Source organism: Lichenostomus cassidix, chromosome 1, assembly GCF_008360975.1.
Source record: "Lichenostomus cassidix isolate B80296 chromosome 1, HeHo_3.0, whole genome shotgun sequence".
Classification (NCBI taxonomy): Eukaryota; Metazoa; Chordata; class Aves; order Passeriformes; family Meliphagidae; genus Lichenostomus; species Lichenostomus cassidix.
Window position 1 is genome coordinate 112,218,227 of NC_139479.1, and position 16,641 is coordinate 112,234,867.

Genomic DNA, 16,641 nt, shown 5'->3' on the forward strand with positions numbered 1-16,641 from the left:
GGGCCTTCTGGCACTTCACATGTGCAGAGATGAGTTATCAGCCCTGGGGAAAAGGTAGCAATGTCCACATTAACCACCTCTCAGAGTGTTTGAGGGTTTTTCCCTGAGTGCACCTTGGGGAGCCATTGGAATGGTAATAATTAATTACCATTAGCTCATTAATTCCTATGACTCCTTGTTTTATTGCCATAACCTCTCCAACATGAGCATAACATTATTATCATTATTATATCATTATTATTATTATTATCATCATCACCATCACCATTATTACCATTATTACTGTGTCAATATTAATCTGAATTTAGAATAAAAGCTTCAGCACCTCTCAGGTGGTGTTTGTGCAACTTGCTCTCCATGTGGACTAAATTTAAACAGAGAAACAGAGTAGCAGGCTGTTGTTTGGGGTGTTTTGTTTTAAATAAACTAATTTCTTCCCATGGGGAAGATCAATCATCCTTCAGAATCAAAATTCTCCCAAAGTGGAAGCCTCTGGGCTGAAAATAATGAAGTTTCTGGGGGACATTGCGCACGCAAAAATATAATATTGATGTGGAAACTGCAATGTGGGATCTGTTTCTGAAGAAAGCCTTGTTAAGGAAACATTTAGCTTTAATAGAAAAAATGTGTGTTTAATATTATAATTGGTTTTACTTTAAACAAAACAATTTCTTTGACATCAGAAAAATATATCAGCATAATTTAGAAAATAATAAATCCTTCACTTCCGTATCTCTACTTATTATATTTTGTAGAATTTGAATAAAATAATTGAGGTAGTATTTGCTGACCTGTATAGATTTTTGAACCAGTAAAGCAGAGGTTTCTAATGTGAGCAGGTTGAACAGTTTGAAGAGTTAAAATCAGCTTTTTCCAGCCATATCCTCTTGGCAGACAGGTTTGCTTTGAAGGTAGATTTTTCTCCCCCATATCAGTTCATTAAAGTAAACCAGTTCAGAGAGTAATTTAAAGTAGAGAAGTTTCTGAGGTATTGAGAAATTGGCAGAACTGTTTTTCTCAAAAGGTATGGCTCTAAATGAGAGGTGAGAACTTGCAGTTACATAATCCAGGATGATTTGGACCCTGGAAAGGTAACTCATAAATTAAAAATAACAATTTTAGAATAAACTCTTGGTTTTTCCTTTTTTTTTTCCTCCAGCAATAACATGCCTACAAAAAATGTCAGACCCTTGTAAGCTTAAATTACAAATTTAGAATTCTATTTTTAAGCCTCCCTGATTAAAGCCAAAGGCTCAGGTAAAGTTTGATGCCAACCACAAGTGAAAAGGAATAATTTAGTAAATAAAGGGAAGTTAGCATTTGCTAATATATAGCTACTCTGAATAAATTGTATATTACTAATATATAACTGTGCTGAATAAATTACAATCTTTATCCCATATAATAATAGAGCAGTCACTTATAAAGAAAAGAGACTCTGTTTCCTTTTGTGTGTTTGCTGATCCTCTTTGGTGCAGTTTCATCTTATTTCAAGTCAATTTAAGGTTAAAATTTGCATCCAAACCATTTCCAATTTTTGACAGCAATGTAAGCAAAACCAAATTGCAGCTTGCTAGTCACTCAGGGGAAAAAGAAAGCAAAAAAAAAAGGAAATATATAACAGGCTTAGGTACACTAAACAGCATTTTTGAGGGAGAAAAATGAAGGTGGCAGAGCCCCTCCAAGGTGACTCTGCCTCTGCAGAGGTGGCAAGCTGTTATTTCCTCGGTGTCACGGCTGGGCTGCCTGCTGAGGGACGCCTGGTGATGAACAGGGGCTCTCTGACAGCAGCCTGAGCACACTCATTGAAAAAGGTGCTGGGAGGAGGATTATCAGAGCATAATGCCTTCATGGAGTGTGGCATTTAAAGCACATCCCCAAACCCCTTCCCTCGCGTCCTTTCGAGAGGAAAACATATCTCAGGGGACAAAGAAAGGGATGTCACAGTGTCTTGCCTGGCAGATAATGGTGCACAGATGAAAAATCTTCCACGAGGTGTGCTCAGGAGGATGAAGGGAGAGATTTTGTTCTGAACACTGAGCTGTCAATCCCTCTGTTAGTCAGCATATCAGGATGTGTTTATTCCCACGCTGGGGAAACTTCAGCCAGCGAGTGAACCTGGAAATCCTTGAACAATGGAAGCCTCTGAGTGCAGTGGATTGTGGCCCAGCCTGACCCAGGAGCTCTGCAGGCACACAAAGGGGTCTGTGTGCTGATGGTCATCCATCCCCTGAAACATCTCACACCTTGGCATGGTCTGCAGGGTCTTTTTCTCCTCAGGACCATGACATGTGTCACTGCAAATGTTGATTTCCTGCCACCAGAGCACACAGACTGTCCTGTTCCACATCAGCAGCCTCCTTTGCCCCTTTGGCAGGCGAGTGGCAGTGAGTGTCTGCTTTTTGAAACAGAGTTGTTCCATAATGACTTACACAGACCTAAATTTAGCAGTAAACCAGGAAGGAGAAGAGTCCCAGCTAGTGGATTTCCTTTCAAAGACTAAAAGAGAAAATTGCCTTTTTTTCCTTTCCTCTTTTGGCATTGTGTCTAAAATAAACATTCATTAAAACTTACTTTGTCCACAGTCCATTTACAGTGGTTTAGAAAAATGCCTCGGGAATAATGCAGCAACACAGTGCAAGGAAGTAGTATCAGATCACCACGGCAGAATAAAAATTTAAAATTATTAAGCCTTTTTAAGTCCCTCAGGTTATCAGTGGATAAAAAAGAAAACAAAAAATGTAATGCAGATATTTTTCAGTAGAAACCAGGGTACTTACTAATAGCATGATCCAATTCCTGGCACTGTCATGCATGGTTAGAGTTCTGGTTTAAGTGCTTCATGTAAAACTGTTCTAAGCATTCAGGCTTAGAACCACTTTTTCCTCTTCTATAAAAATAACAATTTAAGTTTCCTGACCCACGCGAAAGGAATTACTGTTAATTATTTAGAATATATTTAGGCTAAAATTCCAATGTAACATTAAAATACCAGCTAGTAAGAGAATTTAGTATACAGCAGAAGAGAACTTGCAAGTTTTAACCCTACTAGATATTCCTTTTATGTTATTATATATTAAAAACACGCTTTACACAACATTAAAGGAGTTTTCCTTTCTAGAATAGAAGAAGGCAAGGAGCCCCAAAGCCTTCATAGACACTGGTGAAGAATTCATGACTTAGTCATTGCCTGGCCATAGTTCTGGACCATGGAAAGCTTTAATCTTTCCAATAGTCCATTCTTCTAACTTTGACTCCTACTTTTAATCTTTGAAAGTTTGGGGCACTGTTTAAAATATGAGTGTCAGTGTTTAATGAGAACAATCCATCATCTGCCTGTCAGCTTCAGCTGGAATGCTATTGAGATCTCCCTGGTAATAATGGATTTTTGAGACAATCGATTGCTTGGATACAAACATTTCATGTTGCAAGAGCAAAGTACCTGTGAGAAAGGGCAGCTAAACAAAATTCAGGAGGACAACACTTCTGTGAAAATGTAAAGAACTACAAGAAAAAGCCAGCAGAGACACAGCAAATGTTAATTCAGCAACACAGGAGGATCAGCCTGTTCTGAGAAGCAAAGGGGACTGACACATCCCCATTTGATTGACAAGTGCCTGGCTGGCAAAGCCATCAGGCATTTCATCAGGAGCTGAGGAGCATATTAATGTTTAGCCCAGCAAATCATTATTCACAGTTAGCCACTGTGTGCATTGGCAAGTTTCAAAAAGCTCTGCACTCCTCATTTGTGCACACAGACAGTTTCACTGTGTGAGCTGCTCAGATTATCACAGGATGCCACCTGCCTGGCAGTAGGTATGAAACCAGCTAATAATTCCACATCTTTGCTTAAATTAGGGGGAATGAGCACCAGCAGTGAAATTGCTCAGATCTGCTGAAGGTTCAGTTTCGCTGAGTTTGTGACCTTAGGAAAGGGTAAAAGAAAATCTGCTGAGCTGTGCGAATAGCATGTTTTGAAATATATAGTGATGGTTTAATAAATAAGGAGAGTCCACAGGATGAATCTTGGGGCAAAGAAATTTATGGGCAATAGAAGGGAAGCTCAGCTTCAAGCCCCTCTACAATTCCTTTTTTTGTAAAAGATATATCGTCCTTTACTACAGCAATGTTCCATTTTAACCTTGGTTACTTACCTTGGATACGTGCTCTATAAGGAACTTCTTCAGATTTGCTAATCTGTAAAAATCTAGGTAAATCTATGTGACTATTAAGTTATGGACTCTGAAGAGAAGCCCTTGCTGAGGAGAAAATGTCTACATGATAAAGTAAGACGATATTAAAGCATGTGATCTCTGCAGTTCTGATGGTACAGGATGTGACCAAGCCCAAATATTCCAAAATACACAAGTACCAAGGCCGTGGAACATGGAAATTGTTGTCTGACATCAGCAGCATCCTGCAGTGATAACAACAGACAAACCATGAACTTAAATCCTGGCTGTCTCAGAGCCTGGTCAGTCCTTTTTCTGTCAGCCATAAATTTCAGGGCAGTGCTCATATATCAGCTAAATCATTTGAATGGTCCTTCACTGTATCATTCCCCAGCTGTTGACTGGATTCATCAATCAATAAGGTGAGCAGCTTTTGCTGGAGTTGGAGCAAAAGCTATTTTTCAGCTTGAAAAGAAAGGTTACCTAATATTGTAACAATCTTCGTATTTAACCTTTTATGCCAAAAACCTTGGTGTAAGGGATAGTCACCCCTTTGGGACACAGAAACAACACTCAGACTGTTTGTCATTGCAGGCAGTGTGAATATCAAAGTGTGGAGTGGTCCTGAACTGCTGAGCATCCCACCAGATGGTATAAACCAGCACTCATTTGTGCTCTAGCTGCTGAGGAAAACTCAGGATGTGACCTCCTTGTTCTGCAAGTGTTTATTTAAATGAATAGCAATGAACGTATTTATTCAAGTGTATTGCAATTTGCTGCAGCCAGTTTGCAAACAGAGGTAAAAATGAACAACTTCAGCTTTGTGTTTGTAATCCTGGGAAATGTGTGGAGTAGAAAAGATAACCTTAGACTTGAACTTCCAAAACAGACATGCAAATACCATCATAAAACTGAATTCCCTTCTGATTTCTATGCCTCAGTTTTGCTTCTCCCATTTAAAAGCTCCTTTAAATAACCAGCCAACACCAAAATTGCACAGAAAGAAAACTGCAGCAGCTATCTCCATCTGCATGTGGATTAGCAGGTAGGAAAGAAAACAAATCCATTTTCCATATAGGAGCCATAAATCCTAGGACCTAATGGAATCGGACTAATTAGCAAAGAATTAAAGGTAGATAATTTTTGGCATTCCTACTTCACTAATAATTTTATGGCAAGAAAGTTGGGAAAGCACCAGGTGAGAGAGATGAAAGTCATTTACATAACCAGCTTGGCCAGAGTTATAACACTGAGGCCCAATGGCATTTAACGACATATATTTTCAGCCTGAAATAAGATTGTGTTTACTTTTCCAGTTTGGGTTGGGAAGAAAAAAAGAATCCCTTTGGTAAAATCTTAAATTTACTGTATATTTCAAAAGAAAAAAAAAGAAAAGAAATCTTAATCCCAGATCAGCTGTTTGCAAACCCAATGAAATAAGTCAAGGGACTTATGTTTGAAATAATGTTTTGGCTCCAAATACGAAAAAATATTTTGTGTGTTCTGTTCTGCACTTACAAAAAGACTACATTTCTCCTATGTTTTTATAAGATCAAGAGCATAATTTTCAGCCCTGTGAATGTGAGAAGAGTATCTGGTATCCATTCCTAGGACAAATGTTGCTTTTCCAGTTTCACATTGATGAGAACTTGTAAAGCTATGGAAGCAAAAGTTGCAGTTGTGTTTAAATAAGCCCTTGTGTAACTGATTGTGCTCTTGAAGTTATCTCGTTCTCCAAGAAAATTCATCAGCTTTGGACAGTATTATCATTTAACATCTTCCCTTCTGCAACATGCATGCATCCAAAAGCAACAGTTTTGCCACACACACTCCACTATTTGCCCACTGAGTGACAATTTGCTGACAATCTGCTGTCCCCATCTGAATCTTGTAAAATTGGAACTTTTTCGGCCAGTGAAAGATGGTTTCACTTTCACAAGTCCAGGACAAAACAAATCATCTGCCAAGCAGTTATTTTTAAAACTCACAAGAGTCACTCTGAAGGTTAAACAGACCACTCCACATAATGGGTGGTTTTCTTTTTGCATCACACTCAGTTTACCAAATATCAAATTCTTTATATCAATTAACATGCTCCACTTCCTATTAGATGCCATTCTATCAAACTAAAATTGTCCTTGGTGATTTCCCTGCTCAGTTTAACAGATCCTACCACAAAATCTCTCTCCTAAGTTCCATATCTCACTTGCAGAGCCTGCAGCCCACACCACTCTGGGCAGCCTTGTTGAGATGCTGACAGCTGAACCAGGTTTTAAAGAGTAAAATAAATACTGTCTGCATTTCAGCTGGAAATGCTGAATTGGAAAGCTCCAAGCAGACATGCTGCCCTTTGTCCTGCACATTTACCAAATTGATTCTGGCACTTCCTAATCATTGCCACAGCTCAAGGGGAAGGACCAAGCCTGGCACTGTCTGCCCAGTGTGGACACAGTATGTGACACAGGAGTGCATTTGCACTGTGTAGGGGGAAGCAAATTATTAAAAACCCATTACAAAACCCACCCACACCATGGGCAAAAGTCTCTGTTTTCTTCCTGAGGGACTCTATCACAAATATGGTGAATCTGAATAATGATGAAGTTTCCTAATGTGCTTCTAGCCAACCTCTTAAACGATCCCCTTTCCCCCAAGTTTTTAGAAAAGTTGACCACGGGGAAGAAAAAGCTAATTCAAAACAACTTTGTCATGAATTAGATCTCTGAATTGAGCTGGGGTTAAACGGCAAAGTATTTTTCAGCTAACTGCTTCTCATGTAGTTCGTTCTTTTGAATGCATGGCTGCAAATCTGCTTGCTCGTACTGCTTTTTCCTAGGCTGGAGTGACTATTAAATTTTGTAATTAGTGGAATGTAGTTATTTCCCTTAATGGGCTGTAAATTCACATTATGCAATAAATCATTCTTATGTACACTTAAGGATTCATTACTCTTCTTAGCAACTGAATAGCATATTTGCTAAGCACAGAAATGTTCAACTGGAGTATCTTGTAGGTTATTGGGAAAGCATTAGTTGTTCCCAAATGAACTCTCTTTGGTGAGGGAAAGTGGTTAGCAGCAGGAAAATTGTGGTTCTACCACTGTGGTTAGAAATAAGACTTGCAAACCTGATTCAGCAGGGTACTAAGAAAAAATATTTGCATATCTGTTCCACTGGGATCATTTACTGTCCTCATTAAGGCTATTAAGTGCTTTCTTAAATCATCTTCTGAAATAATAGTCAGGAGCGAGAACTGCTGCTGTGACTGAAGATTTCTCAGCCAGGATAGAAGTGAGAGAGCAACAAAATCCACAAACTGCTAAACCCAAGCCACAACAACTCTAAGCCTTGCAGGTGCCTGACCAATATTGTACTTTGGGAGGGTGAAAACCACCTGAAAAGTCTGGTGGGATTCTCAGTAGAGACAAGAAGTAAAGTTTATTATAATATTGTGCTGAGCTGAAGACTCTGCACTAATGTGGTCTTTAAATTGTGCCTTCTTTGGAGATATGCTATTTGTCACCTCTTAGTCAATTGAAGGAAGCAGGAGCTCAGAATATCTTTCAGCACTGCCATCAAGAAATGAGAGTGCAGGAAAATGGAATTGGTTCAACAGAGAAAAAAAAGTCTTAGAGATTCAGCACAAATTTTGTAATCTGTGTTGTCAGAATTCAGATTCTTTCACATAATAACCTAATATTTCTATAACATGCATGTCCACATGTGCCTCCACCACCCCACTATGGTCCATGAGGGGTAAATCAGTCCAGAGACACCTGACTCCTCAGCAGAATTAGGTTTTATATATAAACAGGCAAACACCCTGCACAAGATGGAGGATTTCAGTAAAAAATTCTTACCACCATTTTTCCTGTACTACTTTTATTGCAACCTTTCTTGTCTTATCCTGCCTGTCTCCTCTTCTTATACACCATCAGTAATGAAAGTAAGATTTTAAGAAGGGTCAGAATCTCTTTTCCTTGTTGCTGTCACCACTAAACCCTCCTTTATTGTGGTTCTGATGCAGCAGGACTGGCACAGACAGGAAGCCTCCCTGTAATATTTACAAGACATACATAAGATACATGACCCTAATTAAAAAAGGATAAAGCTAAAACAGGAATACAGAAATCCCCATCTGCACCTGTACCATTCACGATTAGTGTTGTCCAGATGTCTAAAATGTGAAGGCTGCAAGAATATCCTAATGCCCTTCAAACCTAACGTAGAGTGTTAATGATTGCTTTAATTGGAAAAAAAAAATAATGGCTAATCCAACAGATAGCAGCAATGAACTACATGCCAATAAAGGGAATCTGAGAATTAACAGATTTGCTGGAGAAGCTGCTGCAGAGCAAACCTTGAAGGCATTAGTTTGTGGCCAGCCGAGATCAGCTCTGTGCTTGTCTCAGCCTGATCCTTTGCATGTGATTAACAAAGGTGAAGGCAAGCAGCTCCAGGGAACTGTCACAGTGACAGATAGATGGCTTTGGACACTCTTTGCTGTGACTAAACTCCAAATCCTACTGCTGTCCATGAGTTTTCCCTGTCCCCACTGGGCACTGTCAGATCCCATCAGCCTCCTTCCCGTACCTGGCGGAAATTTCTGTCCAAACCCACAAACGCCTTTTTGCTCCCCGAAGGCTCCCCTGGTGCAGCTGAATTACTGACACAGTGTGCTTATTGTCTTCGTGCAGGGAAGGAACAGAGCCAGGAAGTTCAAAATAAATACCTTTTTAATTTTTTTCCCCAACATTTGCTGGCTTTCGGAAGGGGCAAAGTAGAACTTAAATATAGTGAAAAGTAAACTGCTTTTTACTGAAGCTGGATGCGTCATATTTCCAACTAAATGTGAAAAGTGGTTTTGTGTATCACTTCCTCTGTCTGCTTTACAACTCTGTAAAACACCATTAAAATATAAGGTGCTTCTGAGATTCTTATGTTCAATAAAAGGGTCAATAAGAGGCTGTTATGGTAACAAACTCTTTTTCCTTAATTGCTTATCTGCTTACAATGCAAAGTTTTCTCAAGGACTTCTATTTCTATAAAATGCTTTTCAGCAGAGTACAAAGTTATAAAATATTGATAATTGTATCTAATTTTTAGTTAAATGAAACAATATTTCTTCCCTGTTCAGAGTCCATTTGGAAAAATTTGTTTTCAGGGTTATGGAATTGCCCATATGCCAGATACTAACAAGAAAATTAACTGTATCCCAGAGAAAATCAGAAGAGTATCCTAACAAAAAAACCCATTCCAATTTCCATATCTTTCAGTTACACTTACTTTTTTATCCCACAAAAGCTTTCAAAGATACAATGACTAATTTTTGTTCTTTTAATCTTTTTCCTCTTGCATTCTGTTCTGGAAATTTTCTCACTTTCTACTTCCCTTCATATCCTACTCTCCCTTATTTTATTTTTCATTGCTCATCCATTTCTTGCCAATCCTCCACTCTCCAGGGTATATCCAGTGATTATTTAAGTCCACAAGCCAAACTGTAAAACAGCTTTTGAAGCCAACACCTGAGCAAACATCTTTTCTGGGACAAGTTAAGGGCATGTCAATGAGCCTTTTTGGGTTTTAAAAAATTCCTTTAATGATAAAAACCACATTGCTGCAAAACATTTCTGCAAAGCCTTGCTAAATTAAATTAATTGAAGGTAATATGAACCTCTGGGCTGCTCTGTCTTACAGTTCAACTCTCATGTATGGCTATGACTTAACTTCATATCTTACCATGAAGCCTCACAGAAAACCTACCCAAATAAGTAATTAAAAACTAAATCATGCCATAAATTTGCTCAGGACTGCTGAAGACAGAGCTTAACTCAATGGAACACACCCTTGAAAGAAATTTGGTTTAGAAAGGGAACTGCCTTTACAGCTCATCACAAATATATAAAGTGTTTTACATCACAGTCTGGAGACTCAGATTTCTTTTAAATTGAATTAATTACTAATCACCTCCTTTGGACTGCAGTTATATTCCTATATAATAAGCAGGGCTATGCCAAACAGGTGTTTTTTAATTCATGGTTTTTTAGCAATTGATTTTCCCAATTATCACAGATTATCACAGAATATTCCAGTCTGGAAAGGCCCCACAAGGATTATTGAGTCCAACTCTTAAATGCCTGGCAGGAAAAGGCCTTAGAGTGGCCAAATTCCAACTCTTCAAAGGGTCCAAGTAAATTTTAAATATTTAAAATATTAAAAGAAAAACCAACTAATCACAGCTTTTAGGGTGAATTTGTTCCCATGATCCTCCTGACATATGTTGGGGTGTTTTTCCAGCCAAGCAACACATGGATTATTAAGCGTCTTCATATTTTTTCAATTTAGGAATCCCCTGTATGAGGAAGAGTTCTGTTTGAACACACATTTATCTCCTAATTCGATGTCACCAGGTCTGAGTTGCACATTTCACAGTGAACGGAAAGGGGGAAACATGGAGGAGAAAACTTCATGTAGCCAAAGATGACAAATTAGCACAGCTCTGTCCCAAACTTGCAGTCAGTACAAGATAAAATGAGCAGGTTCAAAGGCAAGTCATAAATCAAGCTTATAAAAGGAACGTGAGAAACTGATATGTAAATGAAATCTCTTGACAGCAAAACCAGCATGGTTCACTCCACAACATCAAAATAAATATGAATAAATCAGAAACTAACAAAAATTACTGTTAGGAACAAATACCTAAGAAAACAGTGAGTGGGAGTACAGACTCTAACTTGATCCTGAAACAATCCTGTCTGCAAGGCAAGCAAGGGGAATATTTAGAAAAATTGTGACAGCACAGTGGAACATCTCACAAAATTCCTAATGCAGGCCAATGATTTTAAATATTTATATTTTCGCTAGATAGTGGCTAATGCTCTGACATGCTTTGATGTGTCTTTAATTAGCCAAATACAGATTAAGCTAGTAACTCTTCTCCATAACAGAACTTTAAAACACTTTTTTGAACATGTTCCTGACTTTCTCTTGCAATGGGGAGAAAATCTGTTGCAAAATTTGAGTATAATACTGTTTTAAGCCATTAGAAGTTGAAAGAATTTTGATAAAGTATGTGATATACTTTGTCTTATTCAAAAATGTTCACACAGTGCTGCATTCTGCCCTCCTTGGGCTTTTTGATAAAGAGTTGCTGGAAATGCAGACACTGAGTTCACTGGGCTATTCTGAAAATCTGTCTTGAAATCAGATCTCTGCAAGGCTGATTTAATCCCAGCAAAGTCTAGGGAGAGACTTTGACTGATCCCATTCACAGAACAGGTAGCACCTTTTAATAAACCAAAAGTGTATCTAGACTAAGATTTTATTCTGGAGCTGTTCATTAAAGTGTTAAAAGAAAGTTAAAGCTCCTTTCCTTCTAGAGAGAGCTGCAAAAGTTTTATTAATTAAGTATTACCATTGGGAAGAATATTTCTGATTCCTACTGTAAATACATGTGGCTTCAGTCCCAATATTTCTACCTGATTGAAGTATTTCCAATTCCAGTGAAGTGAAAAGTATTGAAGTTGTGAGTTCTGAAATTAGAGAAAAAAATCACTGTCAGACAAAAAAACATCTTACAGCTGAGGTGTTGTCCTAGAGAAAGGGAATTTTATAGCTTGTGATGTAAATGTATCCAGACAAGACTATTATCTCTAAAATTATAAATCTGGCATCACATTTCTTTTAATGAGTAAATAAACAAAACAACCCCCTCCAGAACACAATATTAATAACTGTTCAAATGGCTTTCAGTGTTAGTTTATTAGTGCCCTATAAATAAATTTGATGGAAAGTATTTCTGATGGAACAGATATATGCATGTCCCATACCTTCAATATAAATTGGAGAAGTCTGTCAAAGCAGGAAGAAAAGCTTAAATACCATGTGCTGTTTTCTAATAACCAATCTCATTTTAATAATAATTGAACCTGTGCCTGAAGATCAAAACACAACTTGATGGGTGCTGGGGTTTGTTTCTTTAGTTTCACTTTATGAAGTGCAGGCATCCTGAAGAAAAAGTACAGACTAAATTTATAGCACAACTAATGTAAAATGCCCTTTTGATCTGTTATGCTGCAGAAGTTTCCCAAGAACAGGAAGAAGAAAACCAGATATAGATGTCAAAGTTTAGGAATGAGCAATCTCAGGCATTCATTGACTTTCAGATCCTGACCACCATCATCTTGGCATTCCTCCCTCTCCCTGTTGGTTTGGTTATGAGCTCTTCACAGTTTTATTCATTGCCTCCCCCTGCTCTCTGATTTTATTCTGGTGTGTGATGCAAGCTCCAGCTAAAAAAGGGCCTCCATATAAAACATGTCTTAAGACTGGAGCACATCCACAGAGGGATATGAAGGAGCACTTCGAGAGGAAAGCATTTTTCCATTTTTTCCAGCATGGCTTTTCTGTAGAAGAAAATGGGAAAAATTCTTAAGTTATAAAACTGGAAAAATTATATAGCCTTTCTGAAGTGATTTTGAACAAGAAGAAATCATTCCTTCTAACAGAGATGGAGAAAAACTAATGTATCACCAGAGTGCAACTGGGGACAAGTCACTGGTTTCAATGGAGTAACAATGATAATTGGGGACGAGAAATTCTGAATTCTGAAATTCTCCCAAAATCCTGCAAATGAGCAGAGACAGTGAACCTTGCCACAACCTGTCCATCCACGTTAACCCAGGGATGTTTTACTGTGGAACTCAGCCAAGACAGCCACTCTCATATATCCCTGATCCCCCCAGATGCAGAGCTAACACAGCACTTCCCAAACAGCTGCTGGTGCTGAAGTCGTTCTTTGTGTGGTGCAAGAGGCACATTCCTCTCAGATGTGTCAGATGCAGAGTTCAATTAGGTTTTCTGGTGGGCTCAGCAGCTGCACAGAGGGACAGGTTTTCAGGAGCGTGTCATTCCCATTCAGGCTGTAAAAGATGTGAACTGACACACAAATTGAGCTTGGGCTTGCGCTAAAAGATTTGCAAGCCTGGCAACACTTGTGGATTTATAAAAAATTGCAATTATGGCTGCAGGAGTATTTTTTTTTCCCAGGTTTTGCAGCATGTGGGAATAAGATTCCATTTAGCTCTACATGGTGGAAATGAAGACATCTGCATTTGAATAGTTCATCCTTATTTAGTTATGTGGAGAATATAAATACCCCTTTCTCAGTGGGGAGAAATCAGTCCTTGTAAAGCATGATTCATCTCATCTGAAAGCAGAAAATCATCAGGAAAATCACACTCTAAAAATGTTTGTTTCTGCCCATTCATTATAGAGGAAGTCTAAGGAAAAAGACGGTGTTTTTTTATATACACACATGTATATATTGTCTGTGTGTGTATATATATATACACACACAAACTTCATATGCTGGACTCATCTTTAGTTGTTTAGTAAAAATGTGATTTCTTCCCTCTATTTGACAAACCTCATTTTAAAATGACTGTTTTACATATGCTATTTAAAAGCATAACTAAGGCATTACTCTAGAAACATTTTTTCTCTTAGTATCAGCACTTAAACCATAGTCTTAGGGTTGGGGATTTTTTATCTTGTTGAAGAAAACAAAAACTAACCCAGAATTGCAGTTGTCCTGCACATCCAATGACAATACAATGATATTTTCTGAAAAATATTTTCCTCTCTTTTTGCTCCTAAATTGGGGAACATTGTTAGAATGAACCTAATCATGGTCACAAAAGTTTACACACAGCAGTTGGAAAACTGCAAGCCAGAGTTAAAATTAAGAATGAATTTGAATTCCATCAAACATAGAAATGTGCATTCTAAGACACAGATATAAAAGTTATCCAACAAGAAGACATAAACAAGGACCAGGATTTGGGGAAAATAATGATTTCTCTAGTGGTCCCACAGGACAAACTGCAGCAAAAAGACAACTTCATTCCATCGAGGAGAAGACAGTTCCAGCCTGTAATCTGCTGCAAAGCAAAAAGAGCATCTAAACTGGATAGGAAACTAAATCTGATTTTATTTTTATGTATTCACAAAGAGTAAAAGCCTGAGGTGCTGGTTCTGGACTCACAACCCCTTGCTGCTTGGCCATATTCTAATGTCGATAAATAAGATCCTGCAGGCAGAGGTGTGTTGGTCTCAGGGGTGTATTGATACTTTTTCCTTATTTTGTGTGCGCCAGTTGCTGAAATATTGCACAACCAGTAAAATACTGCAGCTTTAGATGTATTTAATGTATTTAGAGGTGTGTATGGTACAACAAAATGCCAGTGACTGGAGCACAGTGATGATTTTCAGCCTTGTCCTTGGTCTCCATGCTGGCATCCCTCTTAAACTCACTTTTCTCTGTGTTTTACTCACACTTTGCTTTTTCGGTACCCTAAAGTACAAACTGAATGCCAAGAGGTTTTTTTAGGCAGGTAAGTGGTTATCAGCTCTTACAATGCCTGCTTAGTAAAACATTAAACCAGAGCTGCCTTTTTAGCCACAGCTGGCTCAGATGGAGGAGCGACGTCCCATCCTGGATGGGATTTTTAAATACCCATCGTGGGATTTATCTGCTTTTGCTCACACAAACCAGCTCTGAAAGGTGAGAGGTACCCAGAGACAGCACTCAGAGCAGCAATATACCCATGGGGAAAAGCTGAGATTGATTTTTTTCATCAGGGCCAGGGGTTTAGCATTTACACTGTTTTGCTTGTATTGCAGCCCTGTCCATGCACAGGATGTTTACGGTTATTATAATGGACATTTCTCATCTCTGTTTGCAGAACATGCTGATGGCTGTTTATTTTTCTGGAGACTCAGCTGTTATTTCCCCCCTCCCACAGAATGACAATGATGCTATTTTAGGTAAAAGCTGATCCTCGTAGTCAAAAGGCTCATTTCACTGAGGCCCACAATACGTTTCTGCTCTCAGCACACTGATTTGCTAACTCGAGACTTTTAGAAAGACAGAGCGTTTCTTGCAAGGGATTTGGGGCAAGGTTGATGGGAAAATTCTGCCAGCAAGATAAAACCTTGTCCTATCATCCACTCCCCCCTTGAGCAGCACCTCTCCCCTAAATGAAAGCCTGATAAACTCTGAATTTTAGGGTAGCATTGCTCGCAACCATTTTACCACTAACTCCTCAGCAAACTCACAATATTTCCCAAATACTTGTATTTACTCTTCCAGATGACACATTTCAAGATACAAATACGTTTTACAGCTGCATAAATAAAATGCTGCAACTGAAGTCTGGGGCAGCTGCATCTGCTTTTACTTCTAGGATAGGGAACCATATTTTATTTTTTCAGCTGAACATACCAGCAGGTACCACAGGGGTAAAGCCATAAATTTCAGCCCTCCTTATTGAACCTCTAAGGAAAACTTGTACTCTATCTGTCAACCAGGAGGCCAGGCTTGCCTGCAAGCACTGAAGGTGCTGATCTCAGCCAGATACTCTTTTCAATCCATTGCTGGCTGTAAATAGGATTCTGCTGAAGGTAAAGCAAAACTATGAAGCTCAGAAGATCTGCCCTGCTGTGCTTTTGTGTGACTTCATTTTCAAAGAGAAAAACCAATTGATCATATGAGGCAGTGGAGTGTAACTCTCAGATTCAGAGGTATTACAAGAAAGCCTCTCTTTTCTTTTCTTTTTTTTTTTTCTTTTTTTTTTTTTTTTTAATTTTCCGTGGGGATGAAGGATTGCAAAAATATTGTGTGTACACATTGACCTGACCACAGCCACAAATCCCAGTGCACCAGAACCTGTTTGGGCAGAAGGACAGGGGCTGCATGTCTGAAAGAGCATGCTGCCTGAACTCAGAAGCTTCTTGCAGCCAGTGACATCCACAGGAGAGAGTAAATCTATAATGTGTTTAACAAGTTGTATGTTTTCCCACTGCTCCTGAGCACAGCCTACGATTCCACCAGAGCAATCACTCTGCTGAACATCCTTCTGCCTCCCAAGTCATGTTTAAATCAATGGCTTTTTGTGAAAATGTAGCAGAATGATGTATGGCTGAGGATAATAATATCAGGGGAAAAGATATAAACCAGTAAACTGTTTCATCTTCTGTCACTGAAAGAGTGGCCTTGACTGAAAGCTTTTTTTTCTTATTAAAAAAAAAAATATATTTTTTTTATTCAGCTATGGCCTTTCAGACTGTAGTGTGATGACCCTGCCAGGACACTAGGTGCCCAAAAAAGCTGCTCTATCTCTCCCATCCTCAGCTGGACAGGTGAGAGAAAATATAATAAAAGGCTCATCTGTCCAGACAAGGGCAGGGAGAGATCACTCACCAGTTACTGTCACGGGCAAAACTCAGCTTGGGGAGATAAATTTAATTTATTACTAAGCACATCAGAATAGCTTATTAAGAAATGAAACTCATTAATAAAACTTTTTCCTGGGCTGTGCAAATGCACAATTGTTTTTGTTTTCTGAGGTTTGGTAGAGATGGTGGGTCTTGACCTAGTGCTGAATTTTGAGTTATGTTTTTAGCAAATTATC

At 38.6% G+C, this 16,641-nt stretch overlaps 2 long non-coding RNA genes across 7 annotated transcripts in view; one reads left to right on the top strand and one right to left on the bottom strand.

Moving 5' to 3' along the window:
• The window catches only part of LOC146445582 (uncharacterized), a 58,715-nt gene that overhangs the window by 36,780 nt on the left and 5,294 nt on the right, over positions 1 to 16,641 (top strand). The window lies entirely within an intron of this gene.
• Positions 1 to 16,641, bottom strand: part of LOC146445583 (uncharacterized) — a 138,300-nt gene that overhangs the window by 36,638 nt on the left and 85,021 nt on the right. For all 6 annotated transcript variants that reach the window (XR_014855468.1, XR_014855470.1, XR_014855466.1 and 3 more), the window contains exon 2: positions 11,647 to 11,700. This is a non-coding gene — a long non-coding RNA (uncharacterized LOC146445583). The remainder of the gene's footprint in view (positions 1 to 11,646; positions 11,701 to 16,641) is intronic.